The 17,839-nt window shown below is 40.2% G+C and overlaps 1 protein-coding gene across 6 annotated transcripts in view; it reads left to right on the forward strand.

Annotated features, from left to right (window-relative positions):
* Positions 1 to 17,839, forward strand: part of SGCD (sarcoglycan delta) — a 649,492-nt gene that overhangs the window by 585,870 nt on the left and 45,783 nt on the right. The gene's annotated exons all lie outside the window — the stretch shown is intronic.

The raw sequence follows: 17,839 nt of genomic DNA on the forward strand, positions 1-17,839 counted from the left end.
GAAGGAACAGACAGGAGCTTCTGGTAAAAGCTTCTCTGTCAGAACCTTATATTGTCAGACTTCAGTCTCCTTTTCCTGTGAGTTAATCTTTTCTAGATCCAGATAAGAGGTCCTCAGAGAAAGTCTGTTTGCATGTGTTGTTTACTTCATTTTACTAATGTGGATTTCCTCTACAGATGCAAATCTCCCCCACAAAAGGGCAGCTGTTCAGAGCTACTTTTGTGATCTGCAGCCCTTCGGAATAGGCATCTCAAAATATGCCAAAGAAGGGTATCTTGGGGTGAGATATTCTGGTTTCTTTCAGCTATGTTAGCCAACTTCTAGTATTTTCCCAACTAAACAAGATGTGTATTACGCAGTGGCCTTGGCTTTGAACTGCTTAATCCTAATCCCTTCACCAATCCAATCAGTGAATCCACCAGCTCAAAGCTAATTTTGCCATTCATAGAGGATCCCAGCATGAGTCCCAATTATGTCAAATAAGTGCCCTAGTTTCCTACACACTCCAACATATATGAAAGGAATTGCAAACTATAAGCTTGGGATTAATATTTATAGTTGACTCTCATTATTCACAAATTCCATACTGGTGAATTTTCCTCCTTTTAAACTTTATTTGTAGCCCAGAATCAATATTCACTGTGTTTACACATCTATTTATGGACATGTGTAGAGCAGTAAGAAATTGGAGTCATCCAACATATACACTCCCAGCTGAGGTTGAACTAGGTGAATTTCTGGCGCCTTGTTTCAGGTCTCTTATCGTAAACATGCATCTTTGTGGTCTACCGATTGCCACATTTTTTGCATTTTTGTACTTAGATTTTGCTGTTCAAAATGGCCCGCACCTGTAGTCCTGAAGTGCTGTCTCATGTTTCTAAGCACAAAAAGGCTGATATGTGCCTTGTTAGATAAGCTTCATCCAACATGAGGTACAGTCCTGTTGGCTGTGAGATCGTTATTAATAAATCAACACTATTTATTAAATAGGGTGTCTTTAAACAGAAACATGCATAAAACAAAGTTATGTATTGATCGGTTGACAAAAATGTCCTGTCCAGAGGCTCATAGAAACCTCAGCCTGTGTTTCCCCTAGGAGCAGTGGCTCAAAGGAACAAAGACTCAGTACCCCAATTCTGGCATTCAAAGTGACTTGATAGAACCTAACTGTTGGGATTAATGAGAATTGATTGGATGTGTTAATCCAGTGAAACTTAGTTCAAGGGATTTTCATACCTGTTTTTATTTACTACATCATGTAGATCTCAGTTGAAGCATATTTTTTTCTCAAAACAAGCCATCCGGAACACAAATCTTTTATTTTTTAAAAAAAATATGCATCCTTTCAAAGAATCATTTTGTTTTTCTTTACCGCCTGTCTGAGTTGATCCCAGGCCACTGGTGTGAGGTTTGTGAGAACTGCATATACACATCCATAAATACTAGGAGTGCAAGCACTGTTCTGCTGTTGACTGGAGAGAGAGAGAGATTGTATTTCTTATAGTTCACTGTTGACAGGCTCAGGAAAAGGCTCATTGAGCCATGAAAGTTGACATTTGGCACAATTCATTCCACCTCCAGAGTAGCAAAGCTGCAGGAAAGCATCTTCCATTCTTTCTAACGTGTCTGGTCAGTCATCATATGGCTTGCCACTTGTCTTGGTCCTAAAATTAATTAAGAAATAATAATGGAAAGGAGGAGGTAGGAAATAGGTAAGATGAATAATGAAGACTAAGTTCAATGCAATTATTATAAATTGACTCTAGAGTAAGTGGAAAGGACAGGAGATGATAGCCTTTAAGGCTGGTGGAAACTAATCAGCAAAGGGTAATTTGGTTGCTGAAGTCAGGCTTCAAACTCAACGAGGAGTATGCAGGGCACAACTGAAAAGAAAGGTGAACTTGTTACATTTGCACCTTTAGGGTTTGCAAATGGTCTTTTTCGGTCAGACTTGGTTTGCTCATTATACTGGCTTTTCCGCATCCTGAGTGAGTAATCCATGTTGTCATTTCATCATCATCAATCTTTCCTTCATTCAATGTGCATTTACCTGGAGCTGTTATGAGTTGCCAGACAAGATGAGAGTGGGAGATGCTATATTGTGTAAAGTTTAAGTGTTTGGACTGTAATTCAAGAGTGCCTGGGTTTGGCCGGGCGCGGTGGCTCAAGCCTGTAATCCCAGCACTTTGGGAGGCCGAGGCGGGTGGATCACGAGGTCAAGAGATCGAGACCATCCTGGTCAACATGGTGAAACCCCGTCTCTACTAAAAATACAAAAAATTAGCTGGGCATGGTGGCGCGTGCCTGTAATCCCAGCTACTCAGGAGGCTGAGGCAGGAGAATTGCCTGAACCCAGGAGATGGAGGTTGTGGTAAGCCGAGATCATGCCATTGCACTCCAGCCTGGGTAACAAGAGCGAAACTCCGTCTCAAAAAAAAAAAAAAAAAAAGAGTGCCTGGGTTTGAATTGCAGCTTGCCACTTATATTAACTACATCATTTTAGTCTGGTTAATTAACCTTCCTGGGCCTCAATTTCCACAACTGTGAAGCACAGATAACACCAGGAACCCCCTCCCCTCCCCAAATCCCCTGCTGCCATAAGGCTGTTGTGAGGATTAAAGGAGATCATCCCCATATTGATGCTCTGTGCAGAGCCTGGCATAGAGCAAGTACTTGGCTGAGAAACAGAAGAGTGGCCATTGTGCCAGGGCGTCCTTAGAAAGAAAGAATGGTGCAAGACAAGGTAAGCAGGCCAGAATCCTGCAGGGCCCCACCGGGAGCCAAGGCAAAGATGTTTAAACAAATTCTTAAATCCCTTCCCATGGTTTGAAGCAAGGCACTGACAACATTGTTTGCAAGAAAAGAACGTGTATTGCAGAAGTTATATTTAGTATAAATGATTTTTTTAACTAGAAAAATTTGCAAGACAGACTTAATACTCTACTTCTCTTCAATCTGATTAGCCTCTGAGCTAACCCACGGTGCTTCTAAATAACCTGACATAAAATCTGCTGGGACGCACTGACTTTGATGTTGATGATGACGGCACCAGTGAAAGAAGCGTTAACAAGTGATATCCATGACAAGCTTACCCTTGTCAGGTTCACAGGCGTTATTTTATTCAAACCTCACCACTACCTACCACTGTCTTTTTACCCCATTTTATGGATGAGGAACTGGGGCTAGAAATCTCACAACTAGAAAGCACCTGGATTTCCCCTGCGTATGTTGGGCTCCAGGGCTCACTGGTTTCTCACTGATTTCCAGGGGGGACTTGGATGTGATGGAGGCATGGCCTTGAGGTCAGACCAGCTGTCTTAGCTCTGCCTCTTGCCTCTGTGCCCTCAGTTTTCCTATTGGAAAAATGTGCATGATATCCCCTACTTCAGAGTGGTTTTAAGGAATCACTGTATACAAAGCAATCAGCATAGTGCCAGACATACAGTAACCACTCCTTAAATGTTCTACTATGGTGGTTATTTTGCCGTGTTGCCAGTGCACTGTTGTGTTCCCTGGGTCTAATGCACAGGATTAGAATGCTTTGTTTCCTTAAAATGCTCCTCCTTCCCATTAACCAGCTCCCTTGTCTCTGAGACAGCGTGCCACGCATGATAGAAACACTGCCTATCCCCTGTAAAGGACTGCTTATGTCGTTTACACGTCTGTTCCTCCTCTCTTGATGGGGGTGGAACAGGGAAGCTCTCTGTGTACACATTCAGGAAGCTAAGCCCCAATTCTTTCTAAACTAGTTTTCTCCATATTATGCATTTTAATTAAACCTTTCAAGGTTTAATTAGGAAACAACATGAGTCATCTTTGTTTCTGAAAATGTATTTATGGTTTGGCTAATTATGTAGTGAGGTTTAATATGATTTCTCCTCATGTGTGAAATTAATACATTGAATATTTTTAAAAGGAAAACATCTAAAGCATTTACCTGGGCACCAGATGGAGAGCAAATAAACAGTTCAAAGGAGCTCCTCTGAAAGTAATGCTAAGAAAAGCTGTGCTGTTTTAACTGGGTCGCTTTACATGGGATGCCTCAAAGAGAGAGAAACGCTGTCTCTTAACCAATACATCTAATCATGCAGCCTTTAGGGCCACTCCATTGCTTTGAGATAAGATCCAGATTTCTTTGCGAAGTGCTTAGCTCTAATACTGACTCCCACCCAAATCTTGAATGCTCTTCTCCAGCTGCATCCTACTCTGTCATTCTTCAAAACTATGAGGCTCTTTTATGCCTTGGTTACCTTGTACATCGTGTGTTTCTCCCTGCATTGCCTTGTCTCACAGTTTTTGGAGAAATTTATCTGCATTTGTATTAATAGTGTCTTTATTTTCTGTATTCTGATGCTTTAGCATCATGGGGGAACTGCTGATTTTGAAGGAACTGCCTTTTGCAGGGTTAGTGAATTCCTAGACATAGCAAACAGCTGCCTACCTGCAAGCCTCCCTCTTTCATATGCAAACCAGGCAATCCAGGGAACATATCCAACCACTTCCATGATCAGGCACTCACTTTCTGGACCACTACCTCCCTCCCCTAATCACTCCAGGGTGAGGTACCAAAATAACTGGGGACAGACCCTCCATACAACACCACTGAAAAAATCCCTCAAACTAGCCGATCCTAAGCTTACTTACTATGTTCTTTGCTTGGTCTCTCCAAGGAACCCACAATAGAGGCTCCTGCCCACATTTTCCCCAGACTCCCTTTGCCTCCTAACCAATCCCAGGACTTCCCCATGTGACCCCTCTTGAGTGGCATGATATGCCTCTGCCTCTAGGAATCTGTAGGTGTAAGCTTCTTCCATCCTGACAGTCATTTCAGTGTCTGCCTGTTTTCACTGTAACCAAGATTTGTCATAATTGGGTATGGTAAAACATCTTTCCGAGTGCAGCTCAAAAGCCACTTTTTCTGTGTCAGCTTCCCCATTTCTCTTGCAAAGATGCTTACTGTTTGCAAGCTGCATTGTAACAGAAACACGTCTGTCTTCCTCATTAGACTAAGCTTTCCTAAATTCCATGCCATGTTCGTCTCTGAATTCCCAATCTTTAGCACGGGCCTGGCGTAAGTATATATGCAGTACACATAAGGAAAAAGTGAATGAAATGAAAATAACACAGCTACTCAAGTGGAATCCATTAGTAGCAGATGAGTCAGGAAATAGTAAGATATGAATGTTTCCCTAATTCTCCCAATATGAATGGGCACTGTAACTTGTTGGTTCAAAGCATAGGTCCCTCAATTTCAACTATGCCATGTCCCAACTATTGGCTTTGAAAAAGGTGTTTCCTCTCAATGTGCTTTGGGTTTTTTTTTTTATTTTTAATCTTAAATATAGGGCTAATAGGCCAGGCTCAGTGGCTCACACCTGTAATTCTAGCAATTTGGAAGGCTGAGGTGGTTGGATCACTGGAGCCCAGAAGCTCGAGATCAGCCTGATCAACATAGCAAGACCCAGTCTCATAAAAAGAAAAAAATATTTTTTTTTAAATAGGGATAATAATTGTATCTATCTCCAAGTGCTTAAAAAATTAAATTGGCATGGTGGCTCATACCTATAATCCCAGCACTTTGGGAGGTCAAGGCAGGAGAATCACTTGAAGCCATGAGTTCAAGACCAACCTGGTAATAAAGTGATACCCTATTCCTACAAAAATCTGAGAGGAATAAATTAGCCAGGTGTGGTGACACATGTCTTTAGTCTCAGCTACTCAGGATGCTGATGCAAAAGGATTACATGAGCTCAGGAGTTTGAGGCTGCAATGATAGCTCCACTGCCTTCAGCCTGGCCAACATGGTGAAACCCCACGTCAAAAAAATATACACACACACACACACATATACACATACATATATATACACATATACATATATATACATACACATGCATACATACATACACATATATACATATATACATGCATATATACATATGTACATATACATTTATACATATATACATATGTACATATATATATCAATAGGCATATACACATATACATGCATAATACATCTACATATATACATATGCATATATGCACATACATGCGTACATCTATATTCATACATATATACATCTACACATGCATACATCTACACATATACATGTAGACATATAGCTATATGTATATATATATGCATATGCATATATACCTACATAAATATACAATCATATACATATATACATATACACACATGCATACATACACACATATACATACATATGTACATATACATATGCATATACACATATATACATACACATACATACATATGTACATAAACATACACATATATACATAAAGATGAAAAGAAAGAAGGCAACAGGTCTTTTCACAAGCTCATGGCTCTGCCTATAAGAATACTCTTTTGTGCCCTTTCTTTACTGTCTAACCCCTCCTTACCCTTGATGTCACAGCCCAAGGGCTACTTCATTAAGGAAACTTTCTCTTATGTTTATGTATACAAATATGTACACCCACACATAGAGAGAAGCAGAAGGTGGGGAAAATAGAAAAACATTTTTAAAAATTGGGTCACACAGTTGTAGAGGATTGGCACAACCAAAATTTTCAGGGTAGGCCCGCAAGTGGAGACCCGGGTAAAGGTTGCACTCTTTTGCCAAAAGGCTGCCTTTGAACACAATTTTTGCTCTTCCAGGGAGGTCAGTCTTGAGAATTCAGACTTCCAACTGATTGGATGAGGTCCACCTACATTATGGAGCTTTTCTGCTTTACTTAAAGTCCACTGATATAAATGTTAATCTCATATTTTATATGCACAGAAACATCTAGAATAATGTTTGACCAAATATCTGGACACCATGACCTAGCCAACTTTATACATATAATTAACCATTAGAGACTGTAACCTGGATGAGGGTAAGATTCAGTTTAATGTGGCTAACTGCTTAATCCAGCACATTAATAATTACTTTTCAAGTGAACATATAGCACTGTAGAGTGCATACCTAAATGTACAGTCCACGGTGGATGTTGCTACACTATACAATAGAAATTTAGGAGACAGCTAAGACCGAGAAATTTAAATGGCTGTCATATGATGAAAGAAAATTTCCCAGAACATGCACTAGTGAAGGTCTGTAAGAAAGGTGATGAGTAGAGGGAACCAACAAGGTGACCCTTTTGCCTAGGCCCTAAGCACAGAAGGTGACAGCAGTCAAAGGAACTTTTTTGCTAGCTGTCAGTTTTTGTTTCCAAACCCCAGTGTAGACTTTAATAAACAGAGCTGGATCACACCTTTGGGTCACAAGGATTAGACAGTTCTCCTGGATCTCCTTTTACCAAAGTCCAACCCAGAGAAACACTCTCCAACAGAGGCCCACCTCAGATGTCTTACTGCTTCTTCCAAGTACATGGCTCCTACCCTGATAGTCCCAGAAGCTCCATCCCTTGCCTTCTCTACAGGAGGGAATGAGGACTGGCAGAACTTTCAGATGCCACAAGGAGCCTAAAGAGACTGTGTTTGTGTCCCTTACTTTTTATCTAAGTGTTGCAATGAATAGTCACTGAGCATCAATTCAACAACTGTATCTTGAGCACCAATTATGGGAAAGGAGATGCAACAGACCATATAACTAATAAACAAAGGTCAGGCAGGAATCAATATTAGGGAGAAAATAGTAGGAGCAGCAGGAAGGTGAGCATCTGGGGAGGATTCTGTTACAAATGGCTGTTCAGGGAAGACCTTTCGAATCAGCTGCCATTTGAGCAAACATCTGAAGGGAGTAAGTCAAGTATATAGTTGGGCAAATATGTTTGTGCAAAGGCCCTGAGGATGGATCATGCTTTGCATGTTCAGGGAAGAACACAGTAACTGATGTAGCTAGAACAGCATAAATAAGGGGGAGAATATTCAGACAGGAGGGTGGAGAAGTAGCAAGGAGCCAGATGCTGTGAAGCGTTCTGGATGATGTAAAGACTGGGTCTCTTGCCCTGTCTGAGGTGGCTACTACCCGTGGGTTTTGAGCAAAGGCCTGAAATCAGGGCCATGAAGAATCAATGCGTGGCCAGCAGAGGGCTGGTATTCTGAAGCAAAAGGCAATCTCCCAAAGAAAGCCTTGTTTATTTTCTAATTCACTCAGTTACCTATTGCTCATAAAGTTTGCTTTGTAAGATTACTACATTGGTCGAGATGTGCCACATTTATTAAATTCTGGCTTCTGTGGGGAAAAATGACTATGGGCGCAGGGAGGAAAGCCAAGACCAGTTCAAGAGGCTTTTGCAAAACCCAGAGAAGATGTGATGGTGGCGTGGACTAGGTTGGTAGCAGCAGACATTTTGAAAAGCACTTAGATTTTGAATATATACTGAATGCAGAGATAACGGGATTCTCTGACATATTAATATGTGGATGTGAGAGAAAAGAATCAGTGATAGCCTCAGTGATGACAGCCTGAGCAACTGGAAAATGAGGCTGCATACTGCAGAAACGGGGAAGGCAGCAGTCAGGGCCTAGGCCTGGAAAGTCAGGGAGGGGCAGAAATCAGAAGTTTAGTGTATATGCTTTAAGTTTGGGATGTTTTAAATTGGATACACAGATGACAAAAATAGGCAGTTGGATATACAAGTCTGCAGTTCAAAGCAGAAGATGTCAGCCTCGGAGTGATCTGTGTAGAGATGGTAACCACGGCAGGATACTGGTTAAGATCACCTAGGAAGTGAACATTAATTAAGGTCAGGAAGATGAGGAAGAATTAGAATATAAGTCTAATTAAGAACTGCCAGTGAGATAAGACGAGAACTGAAAGAGACATTCCAGAAGCCCAGTGTTGATAGTTTCAAGAAGGAAGGAACAATAAATGGTGTCAGATGCTGCTGGGAGATTGACTAATGAAACTGGCACTGGACCATTCAATTTCTCCCATCATGGAAATGGAGAGGGAAAGAATAAATATTTAAAATAGTTTTGATATCAAAGGGAGAGAAATGAGGCAGTAGTTGAAGGGGTATTTGGGGTCAGTGGCTCTAATGGAGCATAGCTGTATGCTGATTAGAGTGATGCAAGAGAGAGAGGAAAACTGATGATACAGAAGAGAGGAGAGACCAAGCTGGGGAGAGAAGACCCAGAGTTTAAGCAAGGGCTGAAGCCTAGCAGCATGAAGAGTCCATGCAGAGCAGCAGGGCAGGGCACAGGCTGAGGACGGATGCAGAGTGAGTGGGTGCTGGGAATATATGGGAGTCCTCTTCTGATGGTTGTCTTTTTCTTAGTGAAATAGGAAGCAAGGTCATTAGCAAAGAAAAGGAAGACTATCATGTCTTTATCACTTTTTCTTTTGATTCCAATGTCTTCCAAGTAGACTCCCAAAGAATCAGAGCAATTGATTACAAAAGTATTTAGCACCTGAAAAACAGGCATGATCAATTGTAGAAATAATTATTATTTCTTGAATGACTGAATGATGTCTGTAAGCCTTGAGTACCCTATTGTTTATTCCTAGAGTGAAATCATTTTTCACTGGCAAAGTAATTTAGGAAGGGATGCCATTCTGCTCACGCTGAGGCCCACAGAGTAGTCGATTCTCCTTCTGCCTCCTCCTTGTCCCTTTTTTATGAAGTAGATCCAATTAGCCTTTCCTCTCAAATTGTGTCCTACGGTACTGAAAGGTATGAAGAAAAAAACAAACAGAAAAACAGAGTAGCAAAGACAAATTCTGTGGATGAAGGGAACAGAACAGAGAAGATAATCTGAGCAGACAAGGCCAAGTTTATTTTTTTAGCAGACATATGAGGAGAGAAAGCTGAGAACACTCACACATTAATGATTTTTATATTGTCGCAACTATCATCAAAGCCCTGATGACAGAGTTGTCATAAAGTCTGCACAGCCACTACTCTTGGCTTGGGTTTACTGTGTATCCTGGGCTTCTGGTTCAGAATTCACCACCATAAATTCTTCCATGGCTGTTCAAGCTCCCCTTATCATACTGTGTTTTAGTATCTCTCCCCAAGCCTAAAATACAACGTGTACTTTGCACCAAATATAGAGTCTCAGAGAAGGGAGCTTGGAGTTTATCTTATCCAACGCTTCTTCCAGTTCCAGAATTATTCTTATAAATTCCCCGGCAGCCAGCCATTTGGACTTTATAAACAGCCTCAGCTATAGGTCAACCATTCCACTTAAGGGATGTTTTGCATTATAACAAGCTGAAATCTCTCCCTTCTAACTTTTGAATCTCTGACTACCCTGGGCCCACACAAGACAAACATATCGTATCATCTTTTTTAGGGGCCCAAGCGCCATCCTTCCTCCGTCTTGCCTACAAAAGGTGCAGTCACTTTCTGAACCACAAATATGTCCTCATTCAGGGTAAAAGCTTTTTGTCTAATCTTTGCCTGCTAGTAAATTAGACATTAAAGTAAATGAATATAACTACCGGAAGTGAAGTTCTGAGTAATCCTTTGCCTAGAGAGGGTTAAAAGCTTCTGTAATGCCAGCTCTGCCAAATTTAATGGAAAGGTTAGAACTGGATGAAATTATACTTTAAAGGATATATCTGCTGGGATTACTACAAGATATGAAAGGGAAGGAGCACCAGGTTATCTGAGATTGAAAGGTAAAATGAGGGAGAGTCATTCACCCATATCCCATTGAACTGTCACCTCAGTCCTGATCCTGAACATCTTTCTTCTGTCACAAATTCATTCAGTGGCTGCAGGCTCCAATCTTTGAGCTAGGTGCCAGGGTTTCAATGGTAAAGATTCTTTCACTTACTCATTCAACACCTATTTATTATGGATCTAAATGTTGCCAGCATCATCCTACCAATGGGATTAGCAGTGAATGAAACAATAGGAAAAAACCTTCCTCTCTTTGTGCAGTTAATACTCTAGTGAGGAAAATAAATGAATCAAATAATCCCACAAATATATGCAAAATCACAGTGTTAACAATGCTATGAAGGGAAGATTCAGGATGCTACAAGAGCAGGTAATAGGAGGAACCTGAGCTAGTGTGAATGATGAGGAAAGTCTCCCCTGAGGGAGTGATGCTTGACTTGGGCTCTTGAAGATGAGCAAAAGGGCTGGCATGGGAGTGGCAAATGTGAGGGCTGAAAGGAAGGCAGGATCAAGATCAGAGATCAGAGGTAGGGAAAATCCATACAACATAGGGCTTGTGGGCCATGTTAAGATTTTTCACTTTTTAGCAAGTGAGCAGTGTTTTAAGCCAAGTGTGTATTTATGTGTAGGCATGCATGCATAATATAAGCAAATGTATAAGAGATCACTCTTCCTGCAATGTAGAGAGTGGATGGGAAGGGAACGTGGTGAAAATAGAGTTAGGAAACTATTATCATGTTCCAGAGGAGAGATGGCAATAATAATTGGATCAAGGTGGTAACAGCGGGTGTAACAACACAGTGACAGATTTGCAAGAGTTTGAGGAGATAAACTCAAATCATGGTGATTTGAATCTGGGAGGCAAGGGAGAGCACGTTGACGATAGAAATCCCTGGCTAGGCCTGCCACGTGCCCATTTTGGTCATCTGGCATGGAAGATAATGCACTACACCCGGGTAGGCACTGGGCATTGTTGGATTAATGTGATGTTCACATAGGACACCTAGTCACTGTTATGTAACTTCTGGACAATGGAGCAAGACGTAACTGTGGCATAAGAAAATATAACTAGATATTATTCTTCTGATTTGGCTTTCTAAAGACATACTGTGGTTGTTGTTTACAAGTACGTCAGTTAATTGTGCTAGTTTCGGAATGATGTGTTGAAGGGGTATAGGTATCTGTAAGACTCCAGTTAGATCTTCCTGCAAGCTACCAAGGCCACACGCTGAACAGACATGATCCCATAGCCGTCAATCCATGCCGATCTCCAGAGACTTGATAAATTTCTCTTCTTGAATATCCTCCAGCTTGAGATCTCTTACTTTGCTGAGAATATGTTTTTTGTACTTATGGCAGTAAAATGTAGCTTAAGATGCTTTTGTTGGTGGTGAAACAAAATGGCCACCCCAGCCCTAGCCAGAGTGGCCAACAGACACTGGCCAATTCCACACTCTTGCCCCAGGTAAAATACCCTACCAGCCCATTTCTAACTATCTCATCCAGGGAGTCTGCCCACTGCCTGCTCAGCAGGGGTTGTAGGAACAGAATTTCTCAGAAAGGGCATTGGCAGGCCTGACAAATTGACTAACGTGTCTGCACACAATATAATAAATGATCTTCCCATCTTTGAAGAAAAAAAACTTTCTGCTTTCCAACCAACAACTCTTAATTAATTATGGTTATTTATTTGTACATCCACATTTCTTCTTAGTTGATTATTACTCTTATGCTCTCTGTCGACTGTATATTCTGTCACTTTCTAGTATAGGATATTAAGATTTCCTTTCTGAAATTCTAGTCATCTTCCAGGCATTTTACACTTCTCAAATGTATTTATGTCACTGTTTGATCTTGTTTTCTGTGTAAGTTATCATCTTCATGTAATCCATCTTTAAGATGGTCTTCTGAAACATTCTGAAATTCTGAAATATTTTAAAGCTATTTGCATCCTTGTATTATTTTCAAAGCCTTACCTATTATAATAATTATGAGGAGGGTTAGCCTCAGACCCTAATAAAACTGCCCCCAAGAATGTTTGTCTCTCCTGAAAACAGCACAGGCACCTGAAGGTGTCGAAAACCTAACCCCGTAGGGACATCCCTGATCCTTGTCCTGTGTTGTCAGACTTAATAAGACATGAATCTGCTTGTCATCTCTCTGTTCATTCACCTCTACCCTACGTAACTACTATCTAACTTGTGTACCACACTCTGAAATATTTTCTCTGTCCTGAAGCCAGATGGTGTCTCTAAACACAGTCTTACTATGCCTACCATGTAATTCACTGTTTAATTGCCTTTAAAGGAAAGATCCCATACTCCTTTCTTCAGCCAACAAGATCTTAATGGCCTATTCACCCCTCTTTACCTTATCTTCACCCCTCTTCTTCTCCCTGTGATTAACAAACTCCTTATGCTCCTTCTGCCTGAAGAAGTCTCTTTTCTATAACCTGTTACTTTCTACTTAAGTCTCCCTCCTCAACTGTGAGTTAGTGCCCTCCCTGCAAGGCCCAGCTCAGATTCATCTCATTCTAATTCTCTTACAATAATTGCTTTTTGATATATTTCAATTGTCAGGTTTACAGGTTTGTCTTCCGCAGGAGAGGAAGTATAATCAGTGCTGATGTTAGGGCCAGAATGGTAGGGTTCAAAACCAAGTTTTGCTGCTACATGGCTGTGTGAATTCAGGCAAGTTACTTAACCTCTCTGTGCCTCAGATTTCTCTATATAAAACAGGGATAGTAATAGAATCTGTTAAACAGTACATCATTATATTCTCTATATTTAGTACTATGGTAACACATAACCAAGCCTCAATAAATATCTATAGAATCATGTTCAAAAAATATCTATAGAAGTGTTCAAAATGAAGGTAATCTTTTATTGCACTTTAGGTTCTGGGGTACACGTGAAGAATATGGAGGATTGTTGCATAGGTACATACGTGACAATGTGGTTTGCTGCCTCCATCCCCCCGTCACCTATATCTGGCATTTCTCCCCATGTTATCCCTCCCCAACTCCCTACTCCCCATAGTCCCTCTCTTATTCTCCCCCAACAGACCCCACTGTGTGATGCTCCCCTCCCTGAGTCCATATGTTCTCATTGTTCAATACCCACCTACGAGAGAGAACATGCGGTGTTTGATTTTCTGGTCGTGGGTCAGTTTGCTGAGAATGATGGTTTCCAGGTTCATCAATGTCCCTATAAAGTACAGGAATTCATTGTTTTCTTATGGCTGCACAGTATACAATGGTGTATATGTGCCACATTTTCCCTGTGCAGTCTATCACTGATGGGCATTTGGGTTGGTTCCAGGTCTTTGCTATTGTGAACAGTGCCACAGTGAACATACATGTGCATATGTCTTTATAATAGAATCATTTATAATCCTTTTAATATATACCCAGTAATAGGATTGCTGGGTCAAATGGAATTTCTATTTTTAGGTCCTTGAGGAATCACCCCACTGTCTTCCATAGTGATTGAACTAATTTACACTCTCACCAACAGTGTAAAATTGTTCCTATTTCTCCACATCCTCTCCAGCATCTGCTGTCTACAGATTTTTTAATGATTGCCATTGTAACTGGCGTGAGATGGTATCTCAATGTGGTTTTGATTTGCCTTTCTCTAATGACCAGTGATGATATGCATATTTTCATAAGTTTTTTGGCCTCATAAATTTCTTCTTTTCAAAAGAAGACATATCCTTTGCCCCCTTTTCAATGGGTTTTTTTTTTCCTTGTAAATCTATTTTAGTTCTTCCTAGATTCTGGATATTAGCCCTTTGTCAGATGGGTAAATTGCAAAAATTTTTTCCCATTCTATTGCTGGCCACTTTGCTCTAATGATTGTTTCTTTTACCATCAGAAAATCTGGAGTTTATTAGATCCCATTTCTGTATTTTGGCTTTTGTTGCCAATGCTTTTGGTGTTTTAGTCATGAAGTCCTTGCCTATGCCTATGTCCTGAATGGTTTTGCCTAGGTTTTCTTATTGGGTTTTTATGTTGTTAGTTCTTATCTCTAAGTCTTTAATCCATCTGCAGTTAATTTTAGTGTAAGGCATCATGAAGAGGTCCAGTTTCCGCTTTCTGCACATGGCTAGCCAGTTTTCCCAACACCATTTATTAAACAGGAGATCCTTTCCCCATTGCTTGTTTTTTGAGGTTTGTCAAAGATCAGATGGTTGTAGATGTGTGGTGTTGCCTCCGAGGCCTCTGTTCTCTTTCATTGGTCTATATCTCTATGTTGGTACCAGTACCATGCTGTTTTGATTACTGTACCCCTGCAGTATAGTTTGAAGTCGGGTATCATGATGCCTCTGGCTTTCTTCTTTTTGCTTAAAACTGACTTGGCTACGCAGGCTCTCTTTTGGTTCCATATGAAGTTTAAAGTCTTTTTTTTCCAGTTCTGTGAGGAGGGTCATAAGTAGCTTGATGGGGATAGCATTGAATCTATAAATTACTTTGGGCAGTATGTCCATTTTCACGATATTGATTCTTCCTAACCACGAATACAGAATGTTTTTCCATCTATTTGTGTTGTCTCTTATTCCTTGAGCAGTGGTTTGTAGTTCTCCTTGAAGAGGTCCTTTATATCCTTTGTTAGCTGTATTCCTAGGTATTTTATTCTCTTTGCAGCAATTATGAATGGCAGTTCATTCTTGATTTGGCTCTCTTTAAGGCTGTTATTGGCGTATAGGAATGCTTGTAATTTCTGCACATTGATTTTTGTATCCTGAGATTTTGCTGAAGCTGCTTATCAGTTTCAGGAGATTTGGGGCTGAGACAATGGGGTCTTCTAAATATACAGTCATGTCATCTGCAAATAGAGACAATTTGACTTCCTCCTTTCCTAATTGAATACCGTTTTTTACTTTTTCTTGCCTGATTGCGCTGGCTAAAACCTCCAATACTATATTGAATAGGAGTGGTGAGAAAGGGCATCCTTGTCTAGTGCCAGATTTCAAAGGGAATGCTTCCAGTTTTTGCCCATTCAGTATGATATTGGCTGTGGGTTTGTTGTAAATAGCTTTTATTATTTTGAGATATATTCCTTCAATACCTAGTTTATTGATAGGCTTTAGCATAAATGGCTATTGAATTATGTCAAAGGCCTTCTTTGTGTCTATTAAGATAATCATGTGGTTTTTTTCTTTGGTTCTTTTTATGTGGTGGATTTCATTTATAGATTTGCATATGTTGAACCAGCCTTACTTCCCTGGGATGAAACCCACTTGATTGTAATGGAAAAGCTTTTTGATGTGCTGTTGCAATCAGTTTGCCAGTATTTTATTGAAGATTTTTGCATCTATGTTCATCATGAATATTGGCCTGAAGTTTTCTTTTTTTGTTGAGTCTCTGCCAGGTTTTGGTATCAGGATGATGTTGGTCTGATAAAATGATTAGGGAAGGATTCCCTCTTTTTGGATTGTTGGGAATAGTTTCAGAAGGAGTGGTACCAGCTCCTGTTTGTATGTCTGGTAGAATTCAGTTGTGAACTTGTCTGGACCTGGACTTTTTTTGCTTCGTAGGCTATTAATTGCTGCCTCAACTTCAGCCCTTGTTATTGGTCTCTTCAGGGTTTCAACTTCTTCCTGGTTTAGACTTGAGAGGATGCAAGTGTCCAAGAATTTATCCATTCCTTCCAGGTTTATTGGTTTATGTGCATAGAGTTGTTTGTAGTAATCTCTGATGGTAGTTTGTATTTCTGTGGAATCTGTGGTGATATCCCATTTATCATTTGTTATTGCATATATTTGATTCTATTTTCTTTTTTATTAATCTGGCTAGTGGTCTGTCTGTTTTGTTGATCTATCCAAAAAACCAGCTCCTGGATTTATTGATATTTTGAAGGTTTATTTTGTGTGTCTCTATCTCCTTCAGTTCTGCTCTGATCTCAGTTATTTCTTGTCTTCTGCTAGCTTTTGAGATTTTTGATCTTGCTCCTCTAACTCTTTCAATTTTGATGATAAGGTGTCGATTTTAGATCTTTCCTTGCTTTCGTATAGGCATTTATTGCTATAAATTTTCCTCTAGACACTGCTTTAAATGTGTCCCAGAGATTCTGGTATGTTGTGTCTTCGTTCTCATTGGCTTCGAAGAACATCTTTATTTCTGCCTTCATTTCATTGTTTATCCAGTCAACATTCAAGAGCCAGTTGTTCAGTCTCCATGAACTTGTGCGATTCTGAGTTAGTTTCTTAATCCTGAGTTCTACTTTGATTGCACTGCGGTCTGAGAGACTGTTTGTTATGATTTCCATTCTTTCGCATTTGCTGAGGAGTGATTTACTTCCAATTCTGTGGTCAGTTTTAGAGTAGGTGTGATGTGGTGCTGAGAAGAATGTATATTCTGTAGATTTGGGGTGGAGAGTTCCGTAGATGTCTATTAGGTTTGCTTGGTCCAGATCTGAGTTCAATTCCTGGATATTCTTGTTAATTTTCTGTCTCATTGATCTAATATTGACGGTGGAGTGTTAAAATCTCCCCCTATTATTGTGTGGGAGTCTACGTCTCTTTTTAGGTTGTTAAGAACTTGCTTTATATATCTGGGTGCTGCTTTATTGGGTGTGTATATATTTAAGAACCTTGGCTCTTCTTGTTGCACTGATCTTTTACTATTATGTTATGCCCTTCTTTGTCTCTTTTGATCTTTGTTGGATTAAAGTCTATTTTATCAGAGACTAGGATTGCAACTTCTGCTGTTTTTTACTCTCCATTTGCTTGGTAGATCTTCCTCCATCCCTTTATTTTGAGCGTATGTGTATTCTTGCACATGAGATGGGTTTCCTGGATACAGCACACTGATGGGTTTTGCTTTTTATCCAATTTGCCAGTCTGTGTCTTTTGATTGGGGCATTTAGCCCATTTACATTTAAGATTAATATTGTTATTTGTGAACTTGATCCTGCCATTTTGATGCTAGCTAGTTGTTTTACCTGTTAGTTGATGCAGTTTCCTCATTGTGTCGATGCTCTTTACCATTTGGTAAGTTTTTGAAGTGGCTGGTACTGGTTGTTCCTTTCTCTGTTTAGCTCTTCTTTCAGGAGCTCTTGTAAGGCAGGCCTGGTGGTGATGAAATCTCTGAGCAGTTGCTTGTTTGTAAAGGATTTTATTTCTCCTTCACTTATGAAGCTTAGTTTGGCTGGATATAAAATTCTAGGTTGAAAGTTCTTTTCTTTAAAGATATTGAATATTGGCCCCTACTCTCTTCTGGCTTGTAGGGTTTCTGCTGAGAGATCCACTG

This window comes from Sapajus apella, unplaced genomic scaffold (assembly GCF_009761245.1).
Source record: "Sapajus apella isolate SASKATOON/1434 unplaced genomic scaffold, GSC_monkey_1.0 scaffold138, whole genome shotgun sequence".
Classification (NCBI taxonomy): Eukaryota; Metazoa; Chordata; class Mammalia; order Primates; family Cebidae; genus Sapajus; species Sapajus apella.